This window comes from Meleagris gallopavo, chromosome Z, assembly GCF_905368555.1.
Source record: "Meleagris gallopavo chromosome Z, MGAL_WU_HG_1.1, whole genome shotgun sequence".
Taxonomy (NCBI): domain Eukaryota; kingdom Metazoa; phylum Chordata; class Aves; order Galliformes; family Phasianidae; genus Meleagris; species Meleagris gallopavo.
Genome location: NC_139435.1, coordinates 59,285,257 through 59,299,907, shown reverse-complemented (window position 1 = coordinate 59,299,907; position 14,651 = coordinate 59,285,257). Strand labels below are relative to the sequence as shown.

Genomic DNA, 14,651 nt, shown 5'->3' with positions numbered 1-14,651 from the left:
TGGAGCCAGGCTCCACCCTTTCCTGCAGCACAGATGTATTGCCTTCACCTGTGCTCCCTTGGCTGACTCATTGCTCACCTCAGGTGATTAATCAGAGGTTCAGGCCGTGATTCAGTTGCCCCATACATATGTGAAAGTGATTAACAAGGATCAGTCTCTCAAAGATGATTTATTCAGGGGGGGAAAAAAAAAAAAAAAAAAAAAAAAAAAAAAAAAGGTATTTCAAAGTGTGAGTCATTCAGAAAAACTGTAAAAATTATAGCATTTGAAAAGACATTAATTACTAATTGTAATCAACTCTGTGAATTTGTTATTTTTTGTGCATGTGAAATGAGAAATAAGAGTTTTTTACCCAATGGACAAGCAACAGCGTTATTACTCTGCCTTGTGCAACCTGGTAATTCCAGCTAAGCTGCTTCTATCTTGTATTTAACATCAGTAAGAGAAAACAGGTGTTTTTATAGATTTTTATCCAAACTAAAACCTAAAAAGAAAATATCTTTTCACTGGAAATGGTTACTAAAGAAGTATGTGAATTAGGAGGAATTCCAAACAAAATTATGATCAATACATTAAAAATTCACTGAAGGAGCTGAAAAACATTGACAAATCCTGTTAAAATCCATGAAAATACCCACTGTTATCTCAGCTTACTAAGGTTTTAAAAAACTACAGAATTTCATTCTGGAGTCTTCTGTCTTTCACAGGGAGGTGTCAGATCTTTCTGAATGGTGGGGATTTGAATAATCTGTTTATATGAATCAGTTCAGTGAAGATCACTTTGAACAAAATTATTCTTCTTTGCTACTGAATAATTGCTGTTACCAAAACATGAGAAGCTATAACTTCTTGTTATAAACTAATACAGCAATCACCATTCAGTTAATGAAGTTTTAATAAATAAAATTCCATAGAGAGAGGTGTTCCCCTCACTTCTCAAACAAAGTTGGACCCCAGCTGCAGCAATTTTTTTTTCAAGGGCTTGGTACACAGTTATGAAATGAGAGATAATAACAAATTTTCATAATAACCAACAAACAACTGATGTATGCAAGTACTAGGATCCAATCTTCTTAATGATCACTACAAAATAATTGTTTACAGTGTAAAAATACTTCCTAGGTACCATCTAGAAGGAATAAGCCTGTTTCATAATGTAAGATTTGTGACTAGTAATACAAGATAATGCTTAATACATCAATCCAAAAAGCCAGAAGTCCCAGCTGTGGTCATTTTAATAGTTGCCAAAGAGCTATACAACAGAATCTAATGACATAATCTGTTTTCTGCATTAAAAGAATTGGGTTCAGTTCTAACTTGTTTCAAAGAACAAATATTTCATGTTGGATAAAACTTACTTCTATTACAGTAGTATCAAAGAATGGCTTGGGTTACGATGGACTTAAGGATCATTTAGCCCAAACCCTCTGCCATGGACAGCTTCACCAATCTTCACCAATATCAGGCAAAAGATCACGTTGTAGAGGGCACCATCCAGCTGGCCTTGAACACCTCCAGTGTGGAGCATCCACAACCTCTCTTGGAAATCTATGCCTCTTCCTCATGACACTCTGAATGAAGAATTTCCCCCCTAATGCAAGGATGTTCGTTTTTTTTTGCTTATCTGGGCCACATTTAGTGAACAGATATTGTTTTGGGAGGCATATATGTAGATTGCTCCAAAAGTAAGCTCTCCTGTTTATTTCCTTGGAAATGACAACAGATACAAAGAGCACAATAACACTATATTTGATAGAGAAAATTCTCAGCTATTTTTCAACAATCACCACCATTAGCTAAGTGTTTTCTCCAGTGATGAACAAGAATTTGCATGCCTTACTCATAAAATCTGCAGCCTCAGAAGTGAGCCACTGCCACTGTCACCACTGCTGAAACACCACCCATCTCCTCACTGTGTTTACAACTGCTGTTTGATCTCCATCAACTTTCATCAAACATCAGTGAATGTCAGTGGGTGCAATTTTTAACACATGGAGGAGTCCAACTTCACACCTTTGTTTCATACGCACTTTCATATCAGATGCCACTTTGTCATACTCATCTCTGCTGCCATCTGTCACATAGCAACAAAATGTATCAGGATATTGATGAGGAGGTTCAACCTCTGCTGCCATACCACCAACATCTGCTTCCAACGTTATGGGCCAACATAAAACAGGAGACATTACTTTCTTAGGAGCCCTCATGAAATATACAATGTCATTAATATGTAAGTAGCAAAGAATTTTAATTTAAAATATTTTTTCTTAAAACATTAAAAAAAAAAAAAAAGAGAGAGATTATCAGTGAGATTATCAGAGAAAATCAGTGGGATATAATAGTAGGGATAGTTTAGTTTGGAAAAGAGGAGGCTCAGGAGAGATCTCATTGCATTCTACAACTTCCTGAAGGGAGGTTGTGATGAAGAGAGGTTTAGCCTCTTCTCCCACGCAACAAACAGGACCGGAGGAAATGGCCAGAAGTTGCACCAGAGGAGATTTAAATTAGACATAAGGAAAAACTTTTTCTCTCAGAGAATGGTCAGGCACTGGAATGACCTGCCCAGGGAGGTGGTGGAGTCGCCGTCCCTGGCAGTGTGCAAGAGGCATCTGGATGAGGAGCTACGAGTTATGGTTTAGTAGCTTGTAGTAGCAGTGGTAATGGGAGGACGGTTGGACTAGATAATCTTGTAGGTCCTTTCCAACCTTGTGATTCTATGATTCTATGATTCTATTTTACCTTGTTTTTGTGAAAGTAACACAGCAGTCTGTTTCAATGGCAGTGGCTATAATTCTTAATGAGGTCTCTAAGTATTCATTAGACATTTTTGATCAAAATTTACTCTGTCTGTACTTCATCCTTGACAATAATTGTTCGAAATGTATGTACTTCCAAAAAGAAATGATACAAATAATATGTAATTTTGAAGTGAAGGATATTTTTCTCTGGAGAACCTCATGAAGTTCAACAGAGCTAAGAGAGAGGTCTTGCACATGGAACAAGGCAATACCACCAATAGAAACTGGGGGATAAAAGGATAAGTTAAGCCCTACCAAAAAGGATTTAGAGGTAGTTGTGGATGGCAAGCTGGACATGAGTGAGCAATATGCCCTCGCAGCCCAGAAAGCCAGTTATATCCTGGGCTGCATCAAAAGAAGTGTGGTCAGTGGGATGAGGGAGGTGATCCTGCTCCTCTTCTCTGCACTCGTGAGACCTCACCTGAAGTACTGCATCCAAAAGTGGAGTCCTTAGTACAGGAGAGACATGGACCTCTGGGAAAGTGTCTAGAGGAGGGCCACAAAAATGATCCAAGGGATGGCACAACTCTCCTACAAAGACAGGCTGAGAAAGCTGGGGCTGTTCAGTTCAGTTCAGAGAAGGATCTGGGGACACCTGATAGTGCCGTTCAGTATGAAAAGAGGGGCTTTAAGAAGGACAAGAACAGTCCTCAGCATGTTCTATGGTGACAGAAAAAGAGGAAGTGGGTTCAAACTAAAAGGGGGGAGATTTAGGTTGGATATAAGGAAAAGGTCTTCTAGTTAGAGAAGTGAGGCACTGGAACAAGTTGCCCAGAGATGTGGTAGAAGCTCCATGCCTGGAGAAAATCAAGGCCAGGCAGGAAGGCAATCTGAGGAATTTGATCTAGCAACAGATATCCCTATTTGTTGCAGGAGAGTTGGACTAAATGACCTCTAAAAATCCCTTCCAACTCTAAGGAATCTATAATTCTATTTTCAATATCCTTTACCAAAGTTGAAAGCATGACTGCATATTCTTCACTGTTCAGAGTACTGTGTTTAGCCAGTGTATCAAAATGCATACAGTTATTTGTCATCATGTAATTCAATGCTGCACAGCACTGCCCTCCCTGTGCCCTGTTTTCCGTGGACACAGTGTTAATAGGACAATGATGGTTTGGTTGTTGATGAGCAATAGGAGAGTGTTTGGGGCCATTGAGTGGGAAGAATCACTGCCTTTAAATTACAGGGGGAGGCTGCATTGCCAGCTGTGCTTGGCTACATGCAGCCTTTAAGCCATGCGTTCGACATACCTGCCCTAATGTCTAATCTAAATTTCCCTTCTTTTAGTTTAAAACAATTAGCCCTTGTCTTATCATATCAAAACATGTAAAAAGCCAGCCTCCCTCATGATTATAAGCTCCCTTCAAGTACTGGCATTCCACAGTGAGATCTCTCTGGAGCTTTTTCTGTGCTGAACTAGCACTGCTCTCTCAGCTTTTCTTCATAGGAGAGATGCTCCAGCCCTCTGATCATCTTCATGGCCCTCCTCTGAATTTGCTCCAGCGGCTTCACATCTTTCTTCAGCTGGAGAACCACAGACTCGGACAGGATGCAGTACTTAACACGGTGCCTTGTGAGAACAAACTTGCTTTACCACCATTCCTTTTAAATTTAATGCAAGTTAGTTCATTATCCAATGACGTGCAAGGTACTGTCAAATTTTAATAATTTGAGTATACCCAGATAGATAGCTGTCTGGGTAGAGATTTGAACAACATACTTGAAAGTGAATATATTTTGGCAAGTATTCATAGACATCTCAGTCAATCCTGATAGGCCATGATATTGCAGAATTCAAGCTCTCCTCTCTAACTCCATTTAATCCTAAAAGGATGATGCCTACATAATAAACTCGCATTCTCTTTAATTTCCAAACTTCATTAATAAAAATCTATCAAAATACTTAGTGATTGAACTTAAAGTGTGGCACTGAATTCAGTAAATAGTAGCAAATCACAAAATCATTAGTTTGGCACTGAAGTGACAAAATGCTGTGTTCTTAGAAAGGTTTCCAGACTATTTAGTTAGAAATATGAAGTACTATGTACTTCTACAAACAAAGAAAAAGAAGAAAAAGAGAGATATTTGCAGTACAATTTTCATAACAGTAATGTTAAAGTGAGTTATAGTGCTGGTGCAAAGAGAACAGTGCAGCTTGGAAGTCTCGTCTTCCAAGAGCCATGAATAGTTCATAACTGTTCTTCAGAAACTTACTGCCCTGTGTTCATAAAAATTCACATCTCGTATTGAGATTTTGTGAACATCTATATATTTACACTGAAAAACAACATAACTCATGAAAATTTAATTAACTATCCTTCTAAGTAGTCTTTTTGAATACAGAGTTCAGTTATGGTTGTCTTATGATTTTAAAAAAATAAAAGGAAAAATAAATATAGCAAGAAAAGAAATTGCTCAAAGGAGACAGTTAGAATTGTGGAGATTTACTGTAACAAAGGATTTTAACAAAATTATGTTAACTTAGAATGTAAAAGAGAAGTATCAATTAAAGAAACCTGATATTCAGAGAAAATAATTATATTAATGTTTTTTTTCCTAATGAATGAAAGAAAATATTGATCGTGCACTACAATTAGTGATAATGCATCATCAAGAAAACAGGATGTTTTTTGAAGAACTTCTTTAAATCAACAGGAATGGAATCTGCAATTACTCCTGATAATAAAAAATGCTGCTTCTTAAATATATAACGTGATCAAGATCACTGTGACATATTACTTTCTTTCAATTTGCCATCTTAGATTGTTGAGTAGTAGGCCTTGATTAAATCAAGGAAATTGAGTACTTTTCAATGATTGTACATAGATTAATTCAGGATGGCATGTTGGATCTATGTTATTGAAAAAAATCATCAAAATGTTGCATAAATTACTTTATAATAACTTTATTATGTCCAAGAAGGGTTTGAGAGTGGCAAGAAAAAATAGCACAAAGTTATCAGAATAAATCTAATACAGTATATCGTAAACATAAGTACTTAAAAACAGTAGTCCCATGTATTGAATAACATGCTGTCCTTGTAATTTTGTAGAGAGGGAGTAGTAGAGCTTTTTTGCCTAAAGAAAGCAAGAAATTAGGCTGGAATAAATAAAACTCAAATTAATTCCCAGTACAGTTAGTACTGCTTTTTACTTTGCTTTTTACTTTGTTTAAAAAATAGATTATGCTTTATTTGTAGAACACACATGTATCCCCTTTTTTCTTAGAAAAATTTTTCATTTCAGGAGCTCTATTGCTAAGTGCCATTAAAATAAAGTACCCCTATATTACTCCACTTAATGATAATGAATGATAATTACGCAATATGATTATAACCCAATAAAAAGAGTTTTTAAGTTTTAAAAACTGGATATCTTGCCAACTTTGAGAAAATTTAATACTCTTTTGTATATTCTCCACTGGTTTTCACTGCTGAATCTTTTTAATAACATGTCAATTATTTATTATCAATTCATGTATAAAAAATAGATATGTACAGTTTTATTTCAGAAAAGTTATCACATCCATGTAATATCTTTTTAGAAATAAAACATAAGCTACTTTTTGTCACATTTTGTCTCACAAAGTACACAGCGCCTTTACGCTGACCATGCTGTTAGATTTCCCATAATAATTCTTTCGTTTTCTGCGGCAGATAAACCTTGACCGAGAAATTGTACCATAGGCTGCCTCCAGGTGCCATAAACTCTCTGTTCTCCTGCTTTATTCTTTGTCTCAGCCCACAAATAGCTGATCATTTTGACGATGTCCAGAGAGAACTAAGTTTCCATAAGCAAATTTTGGTCCCTGCAGTAGGCAATGAGAAAGCGGCTGTAGGCCTCAGGCCAGAGCCAAGCTGCAGATTGATGCCATCTAGAGGCTTGGTCCCTAAGGAAAAGGACACTTTATGCCAATTTTGTGCCTGGTGCAATTAACTTTGATGGAGTATGACAATCCTCAGTTTTCAGAGCTTTAAATTTCAGTGAGAATCTCTGAATCCGTGCCAGTGATTTCTTTGCATTCTTTTGCTATGGTGAGGCACATGCCAGGTCCTTACCTTGGACTGACTATAGTACTTCACTGAGATAAGGAAGAATCTGTTAAGAAGATTCCAGAGGGATTAAAGTTGTAGATCATCATGTTCACGTTCCTATATCTCTTTTTTTCATTATTACTCATTGTACACTGGCTTTAATCTGTGAACAAGGACTTTTTTTTTTATTTTTAATTAATTATTTATTTATTTATTAATGTTTCCTTAGCAGAAAAGACTAGGAATAGCTATGGGGAAGGCAGGAAGGCAGGAAGAAGAAGGAAGGAAGGCAGGAAGGCAGGAAGGCAGGAAGGCAGGAAGGAAGGAAGGAAGGAAGGAAGGAAGGAAGGAAGGGGGGGAGAGGAAGGAAGGAAGGAGGGAGGGAAGGAGGGACGGAGGGAGGGAGGGAGAGGGGGGGGGGGGAGAGGGAGGGAGGGAGAAAATAAATTCAAACATTTATATCTGTTTGAGATAATAGACACAATTCAGAACTGATTGAACAATATTTGAAAGCTTGGTTTCATTAAAGAAGAGGAATTCACTAAAATCATAATTAGTTGTGGCTGGAATTGTTACACTGAATAAATTCTCTCAACGTCTCTCTCTTTGGATTTCACTGTCAACTACTTTGCAGTCTCAATCTAGTTTATTCCCTTGAGACTAATACTCAGAAATATAAACATATTGGATTTTGTCTGTGTAGGCAGATAGGGCTTTATACTTGTTTCATTTGCAGATACAGGTTATAAGAATAAATGTAGTAAATTACTGAATGAAGTACTGTACTCTATAGAAGCTTGTGCTTTCATCAAATTCCTTCTCTATCTTCTAAAATGTCAGGGGAAAATTTTTATTTAACGTAAAAAGTAAATTTATTTTTTCAATTTTTTCTCTGTATTTCTTATTTTTTCTTAGCAATTTGAAATAAATGTAGAGTGATTTTTTTTTTTTTTTTCATATTGCTTATAACTGTACTTGAAAAAGTAAGTAGGAAAACTTAGACTACTCACTGCAAAGGACAAGTTACTAGATCTTATTTAATTTTCTTCAAATTACTAGTAGTTTCCTGTGGTTGTTATTATTTGCAAGTAGGTATTAAAGGCATAGCTATGAAGATTTTTGTTCTAAGTTATATTTTGTTACATTTTAATATTTCTCACGCAAGTCACGCAAGTTGATTAGTAGCAACTTTTAGTAATAGCAATTGACAAAATGTGTAATATTTTAAGGAAAAGGAATTTATACTATCTTATATGAGAATTCCAAACATAAGCCAGTATGTTCATTAACAGTTTGAACAAGTAGGATACTATCAGTAGTTTTATTCAGAGTTTTCCTAAGTCTTTTTAAAAGCCTTTCTGAGATTCTACTTTAATGAGAATTTATTTACTATCCAATCAACTGAAGCTGATCACTGAGGCCCTCAGTTCCAGTGCTACCACATTCTGCATTGGAGCATGCAGAGCACTTTCCTGAGCCAAAGAAACTTCAGGGGAATGCACAAACCCAGCAGCTGAGGACCAGTGGCTGAGGAGCCATGACTGGGGTCATGAGTAATGCCTGTCATTCTCTGCACATAGAATCATAGAATCATAGAATCATAGAATTGTTCAGGTTGGAAAAGACTTTCAAGACATCAAGTCCAACCATAACCTAACCATACTCCCTAACTCCAACAACCCTCTGCTAAATCATGTTTCCAAGCAGTGGAACCAAATGGCTTTTAAACACATTCAGGGATGGTGACTCACCATAGGGAAGCCTATTCCAGTGCTTAACAACCCTTTCTATAAAGAAGTGTTTCCTAATATCCAACCTAAACCTCCCCTGGCCCAACTTGAGGCCATTTCCCCTCATCCTGTCACCTGTCACCACTGAGAAGAAACTAACCCTCTCTGCAGCTCTTGCTGCAGTCACCTAATCTGGGAACCTCCAGTTGAAGAAAGATGTGAAGCTGTTGGAACAGAAGAGGACCACAAAAGGAATCAGAGAGCTGGAGCACCTGTCTTTTGAAGAAAGGTTGAGAGAACTGTGCTTGTTCAGTCTGAAGAAAAGAAGGCTCTGGAGAGACCTCATTGAGGACTTCCAGTACTTAAAGGGAGAGAGAATTATATTTTACAAGGTCAGATAATGATAGGACAAGGGGGAATGGTTTTAAACTAAAAGAAGGGAGATTTGTGTTAGATGTTAGGAGGAAATTCTTTATCAGTGATGAGACAGTGACACAGATTGCCCAAGGAAGCTTTGTATGCTCCATTCCTGAAAGTGTTCAAGGCCAGGCTGATGGCTGAATGGGCCGTGGGCAGCTTAGAGGCTGACATCACTGTCCACAGTAGGGTTTTGGAATTTCATGATCTTTAAAGAGTCTTTGTACCCAACCATTTGGGAGTCCCTTCCAAATCAGATTATCTTATGAACTTATGATAGTAACTTTGCTGTGATTCATCAGTGGTAATATCTAATGCAACATATGTTTGGAGTTGTATTTTCACATTTCAGCTTTAATCTCATCCTCTCACCTGGTCCTTTTTTGTTTGTTTGTTCATTTGTTTTCTCATAACCCTCAGATAGTCTAGTCTGGTCTGTACTCATACTTTCCATCTGTGGTTTACTTATCTTTGTCAATTCCAGTCAAAACTTATAATTCATACAAGGTTACAATTAACTAAATTTTTGAAGATTCATCTTATAAACTTCCAATATTAACAATTTATTTCCATTGCCACCATAATTGCAATTCAATAAATACAGTAAGAGGGAGCAGGGATGCCCACCTGCATCCTGTTTTTCACAGGACACAATGGTATCATTCCTCAGTTTTCCTATACCAAGCTGGAGCTATTTAGTCACAGGCCAGATCTTCCGCCAGTAAACACTACTGAGCACTGTCTTCCAGAAGCAAACAGCTCTGGAGGAAGATGCTTTCAAATGTTCATAAAGTGATGTTGATTGTCACATAGTAGCATTTATCACTTGCCTCCTCAACAAATCAATCAAGACTCTTATCAAAAGAAATACCTCAGGAAGCAAGCTTTGAGCCAAAAAAAAAAACAAAGAAGGATTCTCACACAGTGGAACTTGACCTTGCCAGTGCTCCCTACAAGTTTCCAGAACAAAGACACTGCTTCTCAGGCAAGTCTGGAGTTACTCTGCCCAGTAAGAGATCCAAAACAGGTTGAAAAATGAGCTGGGCAATGAGATACTCAGAGGGGAAGCCAAAAGCAGAATGCTGACTTCCTTAGGAACACTGAGATTGGATGCTTCTGGATTTAGTCATGAGATGAATTGAAACACCTTGATAGAAATGTGGCTTTGGGCATTCCCTATTTTGCCTGGCTTGCTTTAAGCAATTGAGTCTTTTGTTGGAATGAGCTCAGGATGTCATCCACAGCTGATTGCAACAGAGATAGGTTGCAAGTAAAGAACATTATATCTCAGCCATATATATTCTATAGTTAATGGCTGTTATTCCAGAACCTGTCTTTAAAAATGACTATCTCCAAGTAGTGATATATTCACTCCTACAATAGATTCCAAAAAAATTGTTTAAAACGGACCTTCAATTTAGAAGACACAGGTTGAGTAACTACTACCAAAGATGAAGTACCTGATATTTATTTCTAAAAATAATGATTTTTATATAAATATACAGATAGCTAGAGGTTGAATGCTATTCTTTTTGACCAGAACATTAATACTGAAGGAAAAATTGAACATAAGCTTCTTCTGCTTCTTCTTCTTCTTCTTTTTTTTTTTTTTTTTGGTTGTTATTATTCTTTAGAGATCTCTGTTTTCATATCAATTATAGAAAAGCAAGTTTTTCTTTGATCATCAATATTGGGTACCGTTCATATAGAACAGGACTGAAAATCATTAGCCAGCAGTACAAAAAAAATTTGAAAGAATTGCTGATTAGTTGGGATTCAGCTAGCATCCCTTCAACTGAGCTACTTTAAGAGCCATGTGATTCTTAATAGCACTCCTGAATGAGTCTGAATGAGTTAGCACTGGGAACGTATGTTCAAGTGTCACATGAGACATTTTTGTACTCACACATGCTTCAAAAATTCATTCAGAGGTGCAGTCTGATGTTTTTATACAACTGTTCTTAGTATACATTCTCTCTTTTTGTCATTCTACTAGTGTTGCTTTTCCATATTTTGTTTTCATACATCCACAAGCATAGGTATTAACATAAGCTTTGCATTTTCTGGGTAGATGTAGAGGCAGATGAAGTTGCCAAGCTGCAATCTATCATATTTGAAAGGTCACAGCAGTCTGGTGAATTTCCCACTGACTGGACAAGGAGAAAACATAACCCCAATTTTCAAGAAGGGATAAAAAGAAGATCCGGGAAACTACAATCCAGTCAGTTCATCTCTGTGCTTGGCAAAATCATGGAGCAGGTCCTCCCAAAGGCCCCACTAAGACACTAAGGTGGAAAATAAAGGCAAGGTGATTAGTGATAACCAACATGGCTTTACCAATGGCAAGCCATACCTTACTGGTCTTTTATGATGGAGTTACAGCCTGAGTAGATAAAGGAACAACAACTGATGTCATTACCTGGACTTATGCAAAGCATTTGACATTGTCCGCCTGTCATCCTGGTGGCAAATTGGATTTTATAGATGGTTCACTCTGTGGATAAGGAATTAACTGAATGGTCACAATCAGATTGTTGCAGTCATTGACTCAATGTCCAAGTGGAGACTGGTGATGAGTAGTGCTCCTCAGGGATTGATGTTGGGACTGATGCTATTCAACATCTTTGTAGGAGACACAGACAGTGGGATTGAATGCACCCTCAGCAAGTTTGCAGATGACAGCAAGCTGAGTGGTGCAGTTGACACACTAGAGGGAAGGGATGCTATCCAGAGGGACCTGGACAGGTTTGAAGTTTGTCAACTTGAGGAAGATGCTGCCTTCGGGTTAGGACAGTCTCAAGCGCAGATACAAGGTGCATGGAGAATGGCTTGAGAGCAGTCCTGAGGAGAATGATTTGGAAATGTTGGCTGATAAAAGACTCAACATGTGCCAGCAATTTGTGCTTGCAGCTCAGTAAGCCAGCTGAATCCTGTGTTGCATCAAGAGAAGCATGACCAGCAGGTTGAAGGAGGTGATTCTGCCCCTCCACTCCACTCTCAGGAGACCGCAACTGGGGTACTGCACCAGTTCTGGAAGCTCCAACACAAGGAGGATATGGAGTTGTTGGGACAGGTCCAGAGGAGGGACACAAGGATGATCAGAGGGCTGGAGCACCTCTCCTATCAGGACAGGCTGAGAGAGATGGGGATCTTCATTCTAGAGAAGAGCAGGCTCTGAGGAGATCATATAGCTGCCTTCCAGTACTTGAATGGGGCCTATGGGAAAGCTGGGGAGTAACTTTCTATAAAGGCAAGTAGTAGCAAGATGATGTCCCCATTTTTCGAGGTCCGGTCTGCCGGGGGCTAGCGATCTCCCCTCGCTAGGACCATTACAACACAGACAGCAATATGAGGATGTAGCAAATGACCTTTATTGCAACTAAACAGCGACTTATATATCCTACATGCCTCGTCTATGCCCCTTCTACGTCCCTCAAGCGTGCGTCATGATTTGCGTAACAGAGGTCCTAACGCGTCACATCCCGATGACTCGTTAACGCCTACTACAACATCTCCCCCTCCCCATGCTCGGTAAAGCCTTGCCCCGTTACAGCGCGTTATTCACTTGCCGCCTAGTAGCTCTAGCGTAGGTTAAACAGGGAGTGATATGCTACATTCTTAGCTAATTCAAGCTGGGCTATTCGTCTTAGCATACGCCAGACCTTCACATATAATATAATTACAAGCACCAAACATATCAATGTTAGGATTAATATGATAACAACCAGATGCAGTATGGAATTTAATACCTCTGTTGCTATTGGTGACCATCCAAGAAGTGTCTCCCACCAATGATGTTCTCCGTCCTTCTTTCACCCTTTCTAGGACACAAAGTATCTCTCCCGCATCATGGTGAACAGTGATCAAGGTTTTCCGTCCATTGTCTCGAACGGGTTTTAGCTGCTGGTACAGATCATCATGTTGCAACAGTTTCCTTACCAAAGCAAGATTCATTCCAATTGGGGCAGATAATACATCTTGAATCAGTGTGTAATTAGACTGCAGGAACTGATGTGATATAACCGGAACTGTGTAATTAGAGTCACACCCTACAATACTGGTGAAGCTGCAGACACAGAGATTTGAATGTTTACTGGTATCCACAGCAACATCGTCTATGAGTATGGAATTACAAGAGGTCCTCATACAAACACACCCTTTTCCAATGTATATAAACAATGTTTCAAGTGCCTCATTGGGATGAAAAATGGCAAATGTTCTGTTCAGTATCAGGACAAATGTCTCGAGCCTTAAGAGTATTTCTCTCACAAACGAATCCTCACAGCTCCCGTACAGTACATGAACTAACATCAACGGTTTGCCATTTTTCTTCATTTTGAAGAGCCCACACTCGATGTTCTATTGGATAAAGTATGACCCCATCATGGTTCAGTCCCAGTGCAATGATCAGGTATATTGTATAACTGAAACACTTCGTATCGTTAGGACAAAAGCGTACCGGTCCAACATACCAGTCCTGTTGGCCCCCTTGCTGGGCCCCACGATCCCTGTGCCCCACGCGCGGTCGGGCAATTTGCCTTAATGTGGCCCGCTTGGCCACACCCTTAGCACGGTCCCTGGGCTGTTGTGCAACAACAGTAGGCGCCGCTAACTCTTAATTGGTCAGAGATGCTGTCTTTTGCTTATCCAGAATATATTTGATCATCTCCCCAGGCATACCGAGCTGTGGAGCAGTGCGGAGAAGTTCCCTGACCTCCGGCTGGCTTTGTTGCCGGAGACAGTCCATTATAACTGGACCTTGGGTCGATTTCAGAGTTCTGACCCCTGTATGGCCTTCAGGAGTCTGTCCGCAAAGGTGGAGAATGATTCTGTCGGCCCCAGGGTCACTTTGGTCCGGGGGTGCACAGACTTCACGTCCTTGGCTACTCTCTTAAACACTTGAATCATCGAGTCTGTAGCCACTATAAGCTCCCCTAGTCTGAGCCTAGCTGCTTGTCCCTGGGGGATTTCCACTCCCCTGGCCATTCCTGCTAAGCACATTAGTGAGGACCCATGTAATGGGTGGTTAGGACTTGATTCCGTGGCCCCTACAGCTGCCATCCACTCTGAGGACCATAATGTATACTGTACAGCACCATATGCATCAAATTTGTTATGTCATGAGGGAGAAGGGAACCTATAGATGTCATGGCCTCTAAGGGCATTCAGGGTGAGGGGTGAACTCAAGCCTCGCTTCTCCACGCAGTCTAGCAGGCAGGTAATGCCCTTTGGATCAAGAGGTACCCACTCAGGGTTTCCTCCACTGCTTACAATAACTGGGAAAACTTCTAATGATTTTCCCTCATCTATCAGATTAGATCTGACCTTTCCCCAATCTGTTATTGTGTCCCTCGTTCCCCAAGACAAAGCTGCTTTAACCTCCCCCTCACTGTCCTCTTTCCTCAACTCTGCATTAGCCTGATAAGGCGTCATCGGGTTCCGCGCTTCACCTCCTCTCCCTGTCCCCCTCGGCTCAGTCTTTGACTGATAAGACGTTATCTGCCGAGGAGACTCCTGATTGGTCGCACACTCTCTCACTTCCTTAAAAGGATATTGTGGCCTTTGTGGTAGAATTGATGGGTCCAGATATGGTGGTGGGCAGTTGCCATCTCGTCGCCCTTCATCAGGTGCGGTCAGGGCAGACGGTGTCAGTCAAACGCAGTCGCCATC

At 39.6% G+C, this 14,651-nt stretch overlaps 2 pseudogenes; both read right to left on the bottom strand.

Moving 5' to 3' along the window:
• LOC146542326 (uncharacterized) overlaps nt 1-13,451 on the bottom strand; it is a 135,087-nt pseudogene extending 121,636 nt beyond the window's left edge.
• A 145-nt stretch (nt 13,452-13,596) lies between these two features.
• LOC146542325 (uncharacterized) lies at nt 13,597-14,414 on the bottom strand (annotated as a pseudogene).
• Between the last annotated feature and the right edge of the window lie 237 nt (nt 14,415-14,651).